Source organism: Solea senegalensis, linkage group LG13, assembly GCF_019176455.1.
Source record: "Solea senegalensis isolate Sse05_10M linkage group LG13, IFAPA_SoseM_1, whole genome shotgun sequence".
NCBI lineage: Eukaryota > Metazoa > Chordata > Actinopteri > Pleuronectiformes > Soleidae > Solea > Solea senegalensis.
In genome coordinates, this window is record NC_058033.1 from 17,044,251 (window position 1) to 17,060,132 (window position 15,882).

General features: G+C 43.4%; 1 long non-coding RNA gene across 1 annotated transcript; it reads left to right on the forward strand.

Moving 5' to 3' along the window:
• Positions 1-6,828: 6,828 nt before the first annotated feature.
• On the forward strand, positions 6,829-11,114 carry LOC122779276. The gene is made up of 2 exons (XR_006361548.1): positions 6,829-7,014; positions 9,746-11,114. It is a non-coding gene; the product is annotated as an uncharacterized LOC122779276 (long non-coding RNA).
• The last annotated feature ends 4,768 nt before the right edge of the window (positions 11,115-15,882 follow it).

The following is a 15,882-nucleotide window of genomic DNA, read 5'->3' on the forward strand; positions in this document are numbered from 1 at the left end:
CCTTCTTTGGAACTATTTGGATTTATTAGGATATAAATCCACTGCAAGCAATCCATGCATACATTTGTACACGGAGAGACTGACACAGACCCCAACGTCTACTTAAATATGGGATTTTTTGGCCTACTAGGAAGTTACGTAAAGAGAGAATAATCATATACACTCTTTTGTGTATTCTGTTATGTGCTCTCTTTGAAATTACAGAGAGCAAATTACCTCTTCATCGAAGCAGATAGATAAGATAGATAGATAGATAGATAGATAGATAGATAGATAGATAGATAGATGTTGTGCAGATGTTATGTAATTGCTACATATGCCTTGACCTATATATTAGGCTTGGTGGGGGAAGGGTGTTTACAGGAACAGATTACATACAGTCGTATATACTGTATACTAGACATATCATACACACTGTGCACTCAGTTTCATGCAATATCCACTAGATGTCAGGACTGAATACTTATTATTATATTCTGATTTTTATGTTAAAGGTCCGAGTGTCTAATATTTTTGACTGGCCCAACGATGAACTTTATTTCTAGTTTTGTTTACCAGTATGTAAAGTATGCGGACGGCACATCATCTCCTGATTATTTGTCTGAACTGTCTTCCACTTGTGACTTAGTGACCTTACCTGGCACATAACATGAGTGTGTGTGGGGGGGACAGATATACAGTACATAGGACTATGTGTATTCTCTCTCTCTGTGTGACACAGGAAGCGTGTGTGTGTGTGTGTGTGTGTATGTATATATATATATATATATATATATATATATATATATATATATATATATATATATATATATATATATATAAAAGGAGGTATTAGAGAGTTCATGCAAACATCATCTATGTGGTTGAAGCTTGAGTAAACAGCTTCATTTCCCTAGCAACACCAAATTAAAGGGCCAGAGCCTCTCTTGTCTTTCCTATGAATCTCTCACACACAAATCTCTCCTCACACATAAGACACCCCCTTCGTTATGTCACATACTCACTCACTCATTCATTCATGTACAGTGCTCGGCTCACTTGGTGGCGTATCAGGGGTGTCACTCGTCACACGCTTTTTGATTGCTTCTTCGGTAATTGAAGATTTTTTTTTTGTCTAATTCAGTGACGACTGCCTTAATCAGAGTCAGTGTCAGAAACAGCGAGTACAACAGAGGAAACTGGGCTAATTAGACAACTGTATAGACAGTCTTTGGTTTGACTTTCATGCGTTGCGTTGTTTCCTCTTTTTCCACTGACAAGAAACACAGAGTATGAACAAAGATTGATGAACACCACACCACATGCTGATGATGGTTACTAACAATTGCACATATCGTGCGTGGCATAAACAAAAAAGGACACAGAATACTGCTGATGTAGTACGAGCAGTGTCTCTCGTTGAAGCACACCAGGGGTTGTAGAATATTTTTCGTGTCTGCAGTGGAGAGAGGTGTGAGAGAGAGAGTGAGGGAGGGAGGGAGGGGGCTGCCGGAAGTGGTGGGTGTGTGTCTCCCTGTGTGTGTGTGCATGTGTATAAGTTACTTGTGTGCTTCTGCGCGCATGTGTATGTGTGCAGAGTTCTGATTGTCAGTCCTGCACCACAGTGCAGGTGGAGCAATGCAGGGTGATAAGTGACACGGAAGGACAGAGAAGGGGGGAGGAAGCAAGGTAGAGAGAGAGGGAGAGAGGTGAGGAGCCGAGTGAGAGGGGTGAGAAGGCATGATGCAGGAGGAGAGGAGAGGAGGAGAGACTGTGCATACAGATGAGGAAAAGCAGGGGAGTTTTTGCAGGTGAATTTCTGACACCAGGGGGGTTTCACCAGCTCAATCATATCTAGATCTCTCTGCCTCCATCTCATTTTCTCCATTTCTCTCTCTCTCTCTCTCTCTCTCTCTCTCCCTCTCTCCTCTGTGTCTGTCCCCACTGGGGCACTGGGAGGTGGGAGGAGATGACTTTTAGAGATGACTGGAGTAAAGGAGGAGGAGGACAGATGGGAGAACACAGTCAGGGGAGAATGGTGGAGACAGGAGCGGGACATTGTGGCTGAGGATGAAGCAGATTGAAAATGCTGAAAAAAATCAAATTAACAGAGACTGAAACAAATTAAAGAGAATAAAGAAGAAAGTGAGTCGATTGAAATGGGATCCTCATCTTGAGAGGTGTGTGTGTGTGTGAGAGAAATAAAAGGTGTGTGGGTAGGACAGACAGACAGACAGACAGACAGACAGAGCCAGAAGCTTGTGTGACGCATCTTTGCTGGTATTAGATGTTTGGAGAATATCCATTGCAACAGTTTTAATGTATAATTCACACACACAAAAAAAAATTGAGGGAGGAATGAACAAAAAAAAAGAAGACACTGTGGGTTAAAGTACACAGAGTGACGTGTGAAAGCACAGAAGCCATGACAATATACAGAGAATTTTAAATGAGTGCAACATGCAATGCAGATTGTAGCCAGGCAACATTTCATGACCTTATTCAATGAAAGTTTTATTAGAAACATTAATCAAAGAACTGTATATCATCACTGCACAAGCAGCACTGTCTGTTTAACCAGCGCATACAACTATCTTTTCTGGATTCAATTCTTGATTACAGCTGTTAAAACATTCAATCCTCATAATTTAAGATGAAATTTGACATAAGAAACTATGGTTGGAGTCTACACTACTTGAATTTTGATATAAACTCAAAAGTAACTGGGAATTTCTGGTAATAAACGAAATCTAGCTTTGCTTCTACTCGGTTAGGTGCAGCATTGTACTGTTGTTTGAGTCAAAGGCAAATAAAGAGCCATATGTCATTTGAAAACATTCTTAATAGTCATCTGCTCTGACTATTTCACCGATCACGCTGAACTCAAGCAAACAGATGCACTCATTCCAACACAGACAAAAACCCTCAAACACACGCACATGCAACTACCCACACTTTGACACACACACACACACACACTGTACAGTTGGCAATGCTCGTTAATTACATCGAGCATATGACTGTGGCATAATGTGAAGTTGTGTGTGTGTGTGTGTGTGTGTGTGTGAGTCACTGTTTGGAGTTAGAGTGGATGAGAAGAGACAGCATATGACTTTGCACAGTGACAGATGACCTTGGCATCCCGCGGCGCCGTGTAATGAACGAACGGGGGCCGCGTTGTTGTCCCAATCTCAGGTGAAGTCATTTTTTTTTTGCAGAAACACACACACACACGCACGCGTCGTCCTCCTCTGACTCAGTCACACACGGCAAGAAGATAAACATACACAAACATGTTCAAAGTCCATAGGTGAGTTGTCATATGTGGGTGTGTGTGTGTGGGGGGGCTGCTGCATGCGGAGGTTCGAGTGTGGGTTTGTGAAGAGGTGCACATGAGACAGTGAAGGGAACGATGTGGGGGTGGGGGGACGGGGGGGTTTCACTAATAAACACCCACTCTTTCCGAACCTCCATCTTTCTCTAACACCCACCCCACACACACACACACACACTCTCCTCCTCCCCAGCTCTCCTTTGACAGAATCCTCATTATGGGCACGTTTGGCAGCAGAGTCCTCCTCCTCCACCTCCTCCTCCCCTCTCTCTCTCTTGCTCTTTCTCTCTTGCCCTGCTCGCTGTGTTGGAGCCAGCTTGGCAATCAAAGGGAGAGAAAACACAAATGAGAGTGGAGGGTGGGGTGGTGGGTGCAGGGGCTCACTGGGACTTCAGTATGAGTCAGAATGGGAGAAGGGGAGGTGGGTAGGAAAGGTAGGCGGTTGTGAGGAGGGAGAGGAGTATGGGAGGGATACATTTTTTTTTCTTCTTCTTCTTCTTCTTTCTTATCTGACTGCATTCTCTGTTTGGAATACAGATGAGGAGGTAGAGAGAGAGAGAGCCAACAACTAGCCGTGACAGACAGATATGAGATTTAAACAGGAAATAATCTGCATCCTGATTCATGATGATTAAAGATCTGAGATACAGTATATGCTGGATTTGGAGTGTGAGTTGAGGGCAGAGTGTCTGTGGACCGATCACATGTCAAAACAAGAAGCACAAGGTTGAATCATTTGGAACATAATCCTGTTAATTTTAATTAAAACAATAGCTGTAGCTGTGTACTAACAACACAAAGAGACTTGTAGTAAGTGGGAGTGTCATGTCAGTGAGGGTCTGAGTGAAGAACAATTTCATTCACACTTTTTCAAACACCCCCGCCCCATATCCACATTGTATACACTTGTGTACACACACACACACACACTTGCTCACCAAATACTCGTCCTCCACCACACGTCAGCACATTCAAATTGCTGTTTGATTGCAGTCAGTGGAGATTCTACAGTTCTGAAGTAAGACACAGACTGTGTCCCTCCTCTGCTGCAATCACTTCTGAGGCAGGGGGATTAAAACACAGCGAACTAAAAATTTGGCGGAGAACCGACTTGAATTTAATGTCTTGACTTTCCACTGTGTTCCACTTCTTGTCCGGAATTCGAGCCGCGCTGCGAAGACGTTCTTTCTTCGGCGAGGCAAACATCTCTGTGGGCAGCCTCTAGAGGGGGGTGTGAATGTAGATTTAGAAGTCATGGGTGGAATGGTCAATGCATCTGTTCACATTGCGTCACCCTTAAACAGTCAGTACTGTGAAATATTCATAGAGCTCAACGGTTAGCGCCAACGTGGATACTCTTTATATATAAATAAGATTATTTAAGGCAAAATAAAGTCATTTCACAGATTACAGATTACAAAACAAGAATGTTTTAAATGTTAGACAGGAATGACCTGTCCACCCATTTACTGAAGAGAGTAAAAAAATAAAGTGTGGCGTTGTCAAAACCTGAAGTAAACCCAGATGAAGCCTATGTGTTGAATATTTGAACAAATATAAGCATTTTACTGTCCTTGCTAGAGAAAATCTGGGCTCTGGGTTTATACTTCTTTAATTTTGTGGTCCTCTCAACAGGTCAAGGATCATAATGACCTAGAGGAAAAGTGATACTTCAGTGTCGTCCTCTTTAAATGCCCAACGTATAAGATTTGAAATTGGATATACTATGTTTGAATAAGCATATAATCACTTATAAAAAAAATAGTTTGGTTTTTGTAGCCTTAGAATGGAGCCTTTTACACGCACAAGCCCCCTAACAGTCTCACCATTGGATGTCACTATTTTTTTTACACACTGGACCTTTAAGTGCACTCAAACTCTCAAACTGAGCATTGATTCTGGTCAGGAGGGGACCAGTCAAGTGAAAAAAGTCAACATTTTTTTAAGGAAAAAGCAACTCTTTTGTAAGGGTGGACGTTATAAAAATGATATCACCATCATCTGATATTGCAATAACAATATGTCTGATGATATTTCATAGAATTTCACAAAATACAGTGTTAACATAGAACAATAACTCAAAATAAAAATGTATTCATGATGTAAAATTAGTCTTTACATTAAAAAACAACAACAAACACCTCCGTGCTAAGGGGTTTTTGTCATTGGAAAGTCCAAAAATCACCTCACTCTCCCCTTCCAAGTGTGTTGAAGAACCTGTCGCCTTCATTTAGCATCAAGACTTGATTAAAATCATTTCACCCACATTTGACTATGTTACCTTTAAGATAAGTCAAATTCTACTGTGTTCAAGTTTGGTAAAGAAGCTTTGTTTGCAACATTACTTTAAATTGACAGGTGATTAGAAGAAGAGAACTAGTTTATAACGTTTTGCAGTAGTTTGTGGATAAAGGCGTGCCATCCTACCGTGTTTTTCTAGGCGCGGGAGGACATTTAATGTCTCTCAGCGTCAATTGTCGTGCGAACACCTGTAGAAGGGCGAGCTTCCGTGTCCAGAGGGCGTCTACATTTTACAAGTCTCGCTGCACAACCGCCTACGCATGTCTGACACGCTTCTTTACGCACGAGGGTCTCCCCCAAATCTCCCCGAATGCACTGCGAGAGTGCAACACATGGATTTACGCACGACTCCTGTCTCATTTAATTTCCCCTGAGGTATCCACACACATTTGGAATATATAAATTGAGCACGTGGACCATTTTTTTTCTTGAAAGTCAACTTCCAAAAAGAAAGAAAGAAGAACTCGCTGCAGCAATCATTCAAAGTGGACAGCTGCAGTGATTCATCTGCCTGTCGTAACATCACGATGTTCTGTTAAACACGCCTGATCGCAAGTGTCAGCCCCAGGTGTTAACTTTCAATCATGGCTTTTTCTTCTTCTTCTTCCAAACAATTAGTCTCTCTTGATCTTCTTCAGTGGCTGCACCGAGACTGTGAGATTGATGAACTCATTAACTTGGCACAAACAAGTAAATGTTTGATACCTCCGAGTGTCATCCACGAGAAGTGGATATAATATCGGACGATAGACAGGCAGACAGACAGAAGCAGTTTCATGCCACAAAAACACACAGTGATCCTCGTCGACGTCACTGAAATCTATCGCCTGTGAAATATAACAAGTACTAATTATGTCAAATCGCTATCATAGTGATGGAGGCGTATTAATGGATGGATCTGAGAGCCTCAATGTGTTTTTTATGCGAGATGATTTGTGTGTCGGTGGTTTTCTTGTGGCGCGCAAACAACATACGTGCTATTTTCATCCTTGCTTTTTCCAAAAAAGACCTGCACTGTGATTCAGGCTATACTTTTTCCCCTCCCCTTTATAAATAGCTGCACACCGTTCAGTGACGTGGGCAACGCACGTACATGTGTAGGTGAATCTTTGAATGAGCTCTCCCTCTTCTCCTCCTCCCCCTCTCTCCCCCTCCACCCCTCCCTGTTGCCTCCACGAGTTACTACGGGATCTCTATAAAAAGCCTACGGTTGATGGGAGAGCCCGGTCTGTATGGGAAGAGACTTTGAAGGAGAGGGACGACGGCGTCTGTGCGCGCGGGCACAGCGTGGCACAGCTTTTGCGCACACAGTTTCGTGCCGATGAAGACTGCGATAGAGTTGAGACGTGTTTCTACAGCAACGAGCCACCTCCTTGTTCATATTGGGAACTTTGACTAAGGTAAGTTTAATTTGTGTTTCTGTATGACTTTATCTGTATCCTGGTATACATTGGGGACCCTTAACAGAGACAATATACTGCATTTTTTTAGAAGCTTCGCAGTCTGCTTAGATAGACCCTGTTCTCATCTCCACTCTCTGGTTGGAAGTTGCTGCAGTGTGACTCATTTTCTCTCCCATGTGGGCAGCCGTCAGCTGCATTAACCAGCAAAAAATAAAAAATAAAAAATAAAATAAAAAATACAGCTGCGGCTAAAAATCGCCAGATCAGAATGTCACACTGTTTTCTCCCCCTGCCAATTACGCACAGCACCATCAGGTAATGTGAATCATCACCCTGTATGTTGATGCTCATTCACATTCACCTGCCACAGGGCTGGAGGTGGTTGTTGTTGTTGCACCTGATTCGGAATCTCACCCAGTTTTTTGTTGCGCCAGTGTCTCTGTGGATTTGTCCAGGTGAGAAAATGCCACCGTGCAATTTACACGCAGACAAGAGGGGACACGCACACACTCTCACTGTTTGTGTGCGTGTATGTGCAGGAGGAGTGTGCGCGTGTTAATGAGGGAGAGAGGGGGGAGGAGGGTGTATGTGTGTGTGCTCCTCACCAACTCCAGCATACTCGGGAGCGCGTGGCACTGGGAGGTTTCCGGTGATAGTGATGACATTATAGCCATCACTTTCTTCCGGTGTGGCGCACCCCCTCCTCCCCCGTCTCTACCCTTCATGCACTTCCGGTCGGCGCTTTCTTTACTTCTCCCCCCCACCCCCTTCAGTGTCAATCCTGTGACGTCGCCAGGCAGTGAAGTCAGCTCTGCGTCATTCTTGCGCACTTTGCAGATGATACGCAGTCACTTACTACAAATCCTTTTAAAGGCATCATGGGCACGCTCGCTCGCTCGCACGTACGTACGCACGCGCACACCGCAGTGTGATCCTCTCCGGTGTGCGGGGGCGCGAACGACGCGCACAGCGTGACGGGTTCGTGCACGCGGACAGCGCGAGGGAGGAGTGGGTTTAAGCGAGTCAATGAAACCTCTTGTTCATTCACAATTTGTTGTTGCGGATGCTGTTGCGCTGACTTTGATCAGAGCGTGTGAATGATGTGTTTGCAAAGCCACCGAGACACTGTAATGTTTTATTGTTGATATTAATAAGTAAGTATAATAAACAGCACCACCGTTATGCCGATTTATGTCACCTAGTTTGGTGAAATCCAATAAATCAAATACATCTTTTTTTTCTCGCGGGTTAAAGTACAGACACAGACTGTTCAGAGTGGTCAGATTCAGAGCTCACGCTTTTATGATTCCTGCATGTATTGCGTGCACTGGAGGATCCGCATGCTCGTGAACACAGCCCACACAGTCATAGCGGTTTCTCCCCGGTGCCACGGAAACCGAGCCAGACCAAGCCACTGCCCACGCGCTCTGATAAGCTGGGCGGCAGAATGGGACGAGAGGTGATTGGTGTGCTCGCGGCGTGACGTCACATACCTTTACCCTCGGGCATGTGACTTCACTGACGAGCACTGAGACGCGTGATTTTAATCATTTATTCACTTATGGTACAGCAGAGACCGCAGAGGCTGCAGCCTGGTTCACTTCGAACAGCTTCTGTGAAAGATGGACGTGAAGTAACAACCAATAAGTCATTAGATGCGTTTCATTCTCTACGGTCTGCTGTTAAAAAATGAGACTTTCTCAGTCGCCTCTCTGTTTCTCGGCCATCGTCCATTTCAGCACCACGGACAGCGCCGGGGCTCGGGGCGTCTGTGTCGCTGTCCCACGCAGCGTGGTGCTGAACCGAGATGAAAGGAAAATCCTGTTGGAGAGAAGGCGTTTTAGTTGCCCAGAGAAATAGATATATTTAGTTCCTGTCACTAAACAGTGCTGTGAACTGACACGGAACGGGATTCACAACATTCACGTGTGAAATGTCCATCAAAAGAAAAAATAAATGGGTTTTTATTGTGATTGTTTGACTGGTGTTAGGAGTTTTTGAGTTGTAATGTACCTGCCTCCAGTGTAAGTCAGTGAACCCCCAAAGTAAACCTCACCTCATAATTCAGGCATGAGGGTGAGAAGATAGATAGATAGATAGATAGATAGATAGATAGATAGATAGATAGATAGATAGATAGATAGATAGATAGATAGATAGATCATTCTATATAAAAATCTATTCCATATTTAGTGCAGCTAACATACTGTTTAAATAAAAAAAGTTAAACCCAGTTAACGAGATCTCTCCTTCTCCTCTTTTGTTGTCAGTCTGCCTCAGTCACTTTCTCCCTCTGCCATTCTCTCTCACACACGTTTGCATACACATGAACGCTAAGTAGGTCAGAGGCAGGAAAACAATGTCTCCAAAAGTTTGAAAGTAAATTCTTATGTTTTTTTGCTCTTAATTAAAATGGCTCCCCACAATAACTTTACCTTTATGTAACACCTCAATATTTTGACTATGACTTGACCGAGTGATGGTATAGATGGTGGTGTAGCTGACTGAATTGTAAATAAATGAACAAATAATGTTTATAATTGCATAAACGTTATTAATCTGCATTTTACTCCAGCTTACTGTACAGCAGTAATTATACAACAATGCATAATACACTTCAAGCTCTATGGGGAGAAGGTCTCAGGGATTTCCCCCGATCATCAATAACTGTATTGATCATCATCTCCCTCTTGGTACCCCTATCCTCCCCTCTTTTCTTCTGTTGCAGGATCCCACAAGTGGAGCATGCATCACTTTTCACACATCTTTCCCACTTGGCCAGAGCATCAGCACCTTGGCTTTAGACTGCTTACTGCTTATACAGTGTCATGGTACAGTAACAGTCTACAGTCATGGCTACTGAAGCCTGGCAATGCACCAAAACACCGTGCCGGGAGAGCAACATGCACAAGACGAGGCCACGTCGCCATGAAATAATAGTTACTGGAAAATACTGCTTGGTACTAAAATGGTTGACGGCTGAAGTTCACTGCGTGGGCTGAAGGTTTCTCTTTCTGTGTGCGTCTCTTCTCTCTGGCTCTGTAAGGAAACCTGTGTGGGCTTGCATTGGGGGAGTCCTGCACGATCTCGGTGCGTAATGTTCACACGCAAACCAATGAGACCTCGCGGTTCCCAGTCTCCAGTTGCCATGCCAACGCCGGCTCCTCCTCACTTCCTGCTGTCTCCATGGCGACCGTGGCTTTAGATTGTTACTCTAGCATCAGCACCATGGTAACAGTCTACAGCCATGGTCGTTAGGGACAGTTAACATCGGGGAGGGGGAAAAAAAAGAGACCCGAGTTTGTATGCGAGTGATCTCCTCTCATTCAGAAAGTAGTTCTGAGGGCATTAACTCATCTGTGTGCACTAATGTCAAGTTTGACCTCTTGTTTGAATATGTAAACATGTTATCTGATTCAAAGTTAGTTCAAAGACTGGCACATGACACATTGTTTTTTTAATTTTTGTTTTTTTAATTGGATAAAATGAGTTTATTTCAGGTTTGGTCTTCAAATGCAGTAATGAATGCAACAAGCACATGCTGAACGGATGAGTCACCCAGCTCTATCACCACCTGCTCCGCTCTCTGTTGATCAGACAAGAGCAGTCACACTTCAAAGCAGCAAGGGGGGAAAAAAAAATATTCCCAGTGGGCAGCAGTGTAACCTGCAGGCGGGACCTGAACCACACAGTGCATCTACACGGGTGGGCTAACCCACATGTTTACATATCTCTCTCTCTCACACACACACACGTTTGCACAACATTCATAGTGAGGACACTCATAGACATAATGCATTCCCTAGCTCTTTACCCTTACCTTACCCTAAAACCAAATCTAAACCCTCAAAAAAGGTTGGTTTAAGTTTTTTGGTCCTCACAAAGATACCCATACAAGAACACACACACACTCACAGAAAACATATGTCCTTGATCCACTCTCTTCCTCAAGTACCACTCATATGTAGAGATACTCTGCCCTCTGCAGGTCAGGATTTGTCTGTTCAAAACAAACTTTTTCCAGGGTTGAAATTGTGTATTTTGTAGCAGAATATGTTCCTGATTTTAATAAAGACCAAATAAACAATTCAAAAACATTTGCCTCATTGTGCCGTTTTGTGGACACCGTTGCAGATGATTTCAGCTGTGTGTTTAACGAGGGTGAAAATTGTGCCAAAAAAGACCAGTTCTTTTTGATTGACCGCAGATTCCTCAAGTCTGACAGGGAGTAAGAGCAGCAGCGTCACTCAAATGATGTGTGGCAGCCGTCTCAAGAGTCGACAGTTGCAATCAAAAAATACCCCACTTTCTTTTGACACGGTTCAGTCAGTGTGATGCCAACATTAGCAGAGCCTTGCTGCAGTTTCATTTTGAACATAAAAACAAACTAAAGCCGACAAACAATATAAATCATTCTCAAAGCGGTTTATTGTGACACACTGAGAAAATCTATGGTACGTACTATTTCATGTAAAGCAATATCTGCTGTGAAAAAGACCTATTACACCAGGTTTATCCAAGACATGCCTGAGACAGCTTGCTTCCCAAATGCCAATGATGCGTGAATTTGACACACATAAAAACAACAAAGCTGCTGGCGCCCGGAGACTTAGCAATTACGATACCTTATCACCCTCTGTCTTTATCACAAGTTATTCTGAAGACTTACAGAGGTAACTATTAAACTGTTTTTTGAGAGCAGGCTAAAAGAAAAAAAAGAAGAGTTGTTTATCCTCTGCGTCCCTGCACCGTAAAAGCTTATGTGCTGACTGTGAATCAACAGCACATAAACTCTTACTGTTCAGGGCTGAGAGGGAGAGTTCTCACTGCAGGTCAAATCACATTTAAAGGAGCACTTCACATGGAGAGAATTAACATTACTGCAAGTATGGATGAATACGGCTGAGAGAGTGAATATCCATCAAGGTTCTATGACTTTTAATATCATAATTACCATTGTCTATATATATATATATATTTATATATTTTTTTATGATAGTGATCAAGTTTTGCAGGCTTCGTAAAATTATTGTTAGTATTCCTCCACAAATATCACTCAGCCAAACGTGCGTAGACTGATATGAACTGATCTTTCCTCTCTAAAATGCATAATAATAATAATAATAATAAGCAGAAACAAACACAAGATTGAGCAACAGGGTTAATTCTTTTGACATGTGAGCATAGACATGACTCTCTCTCTCTCTCTCTCTCCCTCTTCTCCTCCACAGTCACGATGACTAATATCTGCCCCTGTAGTGTCAGTTAGGCACCTTCAAGAACAGCCAAACCACAACTCTCCTCGCCAGGGCCGAGGCACGGCCTCTAAAAGGGTCCAGCAAAGCACACGGGCAGACAAATGACTGCAGATGACTTCATCCATCAGTCAGCTGCTTCCAGAGCGCCATAGCTGTGTCCCCAGCTCACCTTAATACGTCCATCACAAATCCACAGTTTACATCTGGTTGTGGATTGTCACATTTTACCCAGACACTCCCAAAGTGAGCAGACTGACCTCAGGACATTGCAAGACATCACATCTGCTTTTCCTTTCTTTCTTTTTTTATAAAAACAGGACACAAATAAATTGACATGTCACGTGTTCTGAATCAGCGAGAGCGGGCAGACAGACGGGATGGAGAGAGAACCCAGCAGCTGCTGGACGGACTGGACGGGGACAACGGGCGCACAAGTTTTTGGCTTCAGTCAAAGTACACTTTGTCCACATAAACAGGAAAACCGCGAAGCAGAAGAAGAGAAACCAGAAGCGTGCGGGAATGCAGGCATGGAATAACAAATGACCAAATCACACCCATATGAAGGGGGGAAGAAAAAAAAGGAAGAGATCCACACCCACACATGCTCACACGTGAACAGCCACTGTGCAGAGTGTTGTTAGAGCCTGGATATCACTAATACACTTCCTCACTGTGTTATTTCTTCTACTTCACTGACATCAAGTGACCGAGCTTGACCTCTCTGTCCTTAAAAAAAAACGCCACACGTGTCACACAGTGCAAGTGTTTGAGTGTTCGCTCTCATATCCAGGTTTTCGACGTTTTGATGATGTTGATGTAAACCAATAACTTAAAGACAAACATAGACACCAGTGTTGTCCTACTGGTGTCTGTGGACATGGACAAGATTAGTTTGCTTGTCTCTATCTCTAACCACCATCATCTGACTCGTGAATTCCCACGTCCAATTTATAACTTTCACTGCAACTGAAACGCACCATAAAACCCACAATGCTTTAATGCCTCTGCAGCGGGGATTCTGACCAACAACGCCATGGTCTGACACTCATTAAAGTGCACTTATACTTAAATTTGAAAGTTTTTAAAGCTTAATTTGTAGCAGCTTTAACATTGGTTTGGGTTTTCAATTCAATACTAACAACAACAGATGGCTCTCCAGCAAACAAATTTGGAAGTGGGGGGTCCATTTGTTTTGATGAAGGCCCCATGTCCTTTTGCCTGGGGCCTCTAAAGTCACTTGAAACATCACTGACACGCACACACACACACAGAGGAAGCAGAGGCATGGCTAAATCCCATGTGACGCTGGACACAAGCCATCCCTCTGGAAAACATCCACTATGATGTTACATCATATCTGCACCAACTTTACAATCCAAGCGCAACACACAAACACATGCAGACAATTACACTCATAAAAGTTCAATGTCTCTTCGCAGAGATATGAAAATGCAGGAGAGGGAAAAAAAAAAAAATCCAAACGGTTCCTCTGTCTTCGGCTCCTTCTCTTGCAGATAGACAAAAATATTGAGTGTAAATCCATGAGTAACAGGCCTGGTGATGAAATCTCAAGTCATCTGCTGAATATTATTGTATTCACAGATTATTCCACAGCAGGAGTGGCTGTCAATAGTGGGAGCTGTAGTGACGGGGCAGATTCAGTCAGTGTCAGATGAGCCTGGTCCATGGGATGACCAGGCTCTTTGGAGTTTATGTGCAAGTCTTATATAGACACACATGTTGCCCCTCCCCTCCTTCCGTCTCCCATAACAACAAACACTCCATAATCAAAATAGAGCCCATCTGTGCATTGACGCACCCTCCAGCCCCCGGCTCCATCCCCGGCACTCCGCTGAGGGAAAAAGTGACCATTGAGCTGCAGTGAAAACTTGACTTTGCCCTCACGCTCCCCTTTTTAACTGCAACAGCCAGAGAGAGTCAGAGAGGGAGCGGCAACGGGAGAGTGGGAGGCAGACAAGGAGGATAACTCCACCCTCATCTGTCTCTGTCTCTCATTCCATTATTTCCCGGTTGTTGTGCAACAGGGGGAACAGATTCCTGAGAGGAGAGTCATGGCTCTGTTGTAAAACTTACTGGCACGAGTAACCTTACGTGTTTTTCTTTTACTGTTTCCCTCGCTCGCTCACTCTCTCCACTCGTCTCTTCCTTGTTATCAAAACCATGTGTGTGAGTGTGTGTCTGTGTGCGCCGTGAGGTCTTGGAGGGACACAAGGACCACAGGGGAGCACGGGAGAGAGCAAAGTACGAGGGGTGCGATGGAGAAACGAGACCAGGCAGCCACTTGAAAGTGGCAACACTAGGCTCAGTAGATGTTGAAACAGGTGACGCATTATTTACATACGACAGACGACAGGAATGTGTTTACAATAAAGGAAATTGATGGTGTTTTACAACAGATTCAGCTCAGCAGTGCAATTAACCACCTACAAGTGCATATGGTCTGGATGGGGAGTTCATTTGGAGAGACACGTGCGCAAATAGACTTGTTGCCCCATGTTACATGGATGGTAAACATGAGATATGGTATGCTGTGCCCAGAGCTGTGGAGTGTATAGAGAGGATGAGGATGATGAAACGAGTTCGAAGAGAGGTAGAGATGAAAGCAAAAGGGAAGTGGGAGAGAGAGAGAGAGAGAGAAAGAAAGGGAGAGAAAGTGCACATCTGGAAGTAATTCCACCACAGCACAGTCTGACATGCACATGCTTCTGCTGTAATAGAACAACATGTCCTTGAACTCTGCACGGTTGCCCATAAACCTGTCTATATAACCCCCATATGAGGAAGCACCTTCGTGTGTCCCGGGAAGTGTAACACCGACAGCAGCAGTCACGTAAACACTCACATGCCGCTTATTTAACTTCAATACGAGTAAAAATGGCCCAGAATTGAGGTGAAAAGGTGACTCCAGAGACTGTTAATCAGTTGTATAAATGACTTTCAGTTACATATTGAGTAGTACAGCTGTTTGCGGGGCTGTTTTTCAGAGTAATACTGCTCCTTTCTTACACAATAAAGTTTTCCACTGTGGCTCTGAATCTTAAAATTCTTGACATAACTTTGCAGTCATGGAGAGTTCTCCTCATCTGAAAAATGACAGCCTTCTCCTTCTAGTGTTGTTTTATAGAGGGAAGAACAAGGTTTAGCTTCTGTTAGGGAGATTACCATAAAACCACTCATGTGTAACATCCATTGATACTTATATTTAGCTAATTCCCCAAATAAATTCTCAAGCAATCTGCTGGTTTACGACCCATCAGCCTCAGGAGACGTCAGACAGATCAGTGGATCCTCTTACAGAATCAAAAATGTCTATTCCTATGCCAAACAATCTACAATTACATGGCAACTAGTTGAGGTTGTGAAGGTGTGAAATGATGGCAAGGTGTAAATTTCTCTAAAAGCTTTTCAAAAATTATCATTCTTTCAACAGTTCCACATTATTTCAGTGCAATATATACTCCTTTACAGGGACAACGCCTAAGAGGAGTTAAAAACTGAAGTACTTTATCCCACTTTAGGAAAGAAGGAGTCCATAAATACTAAATAAAAAAAGTAAAGGTAACAAAAAGAGACAGAGCAGAGGAGA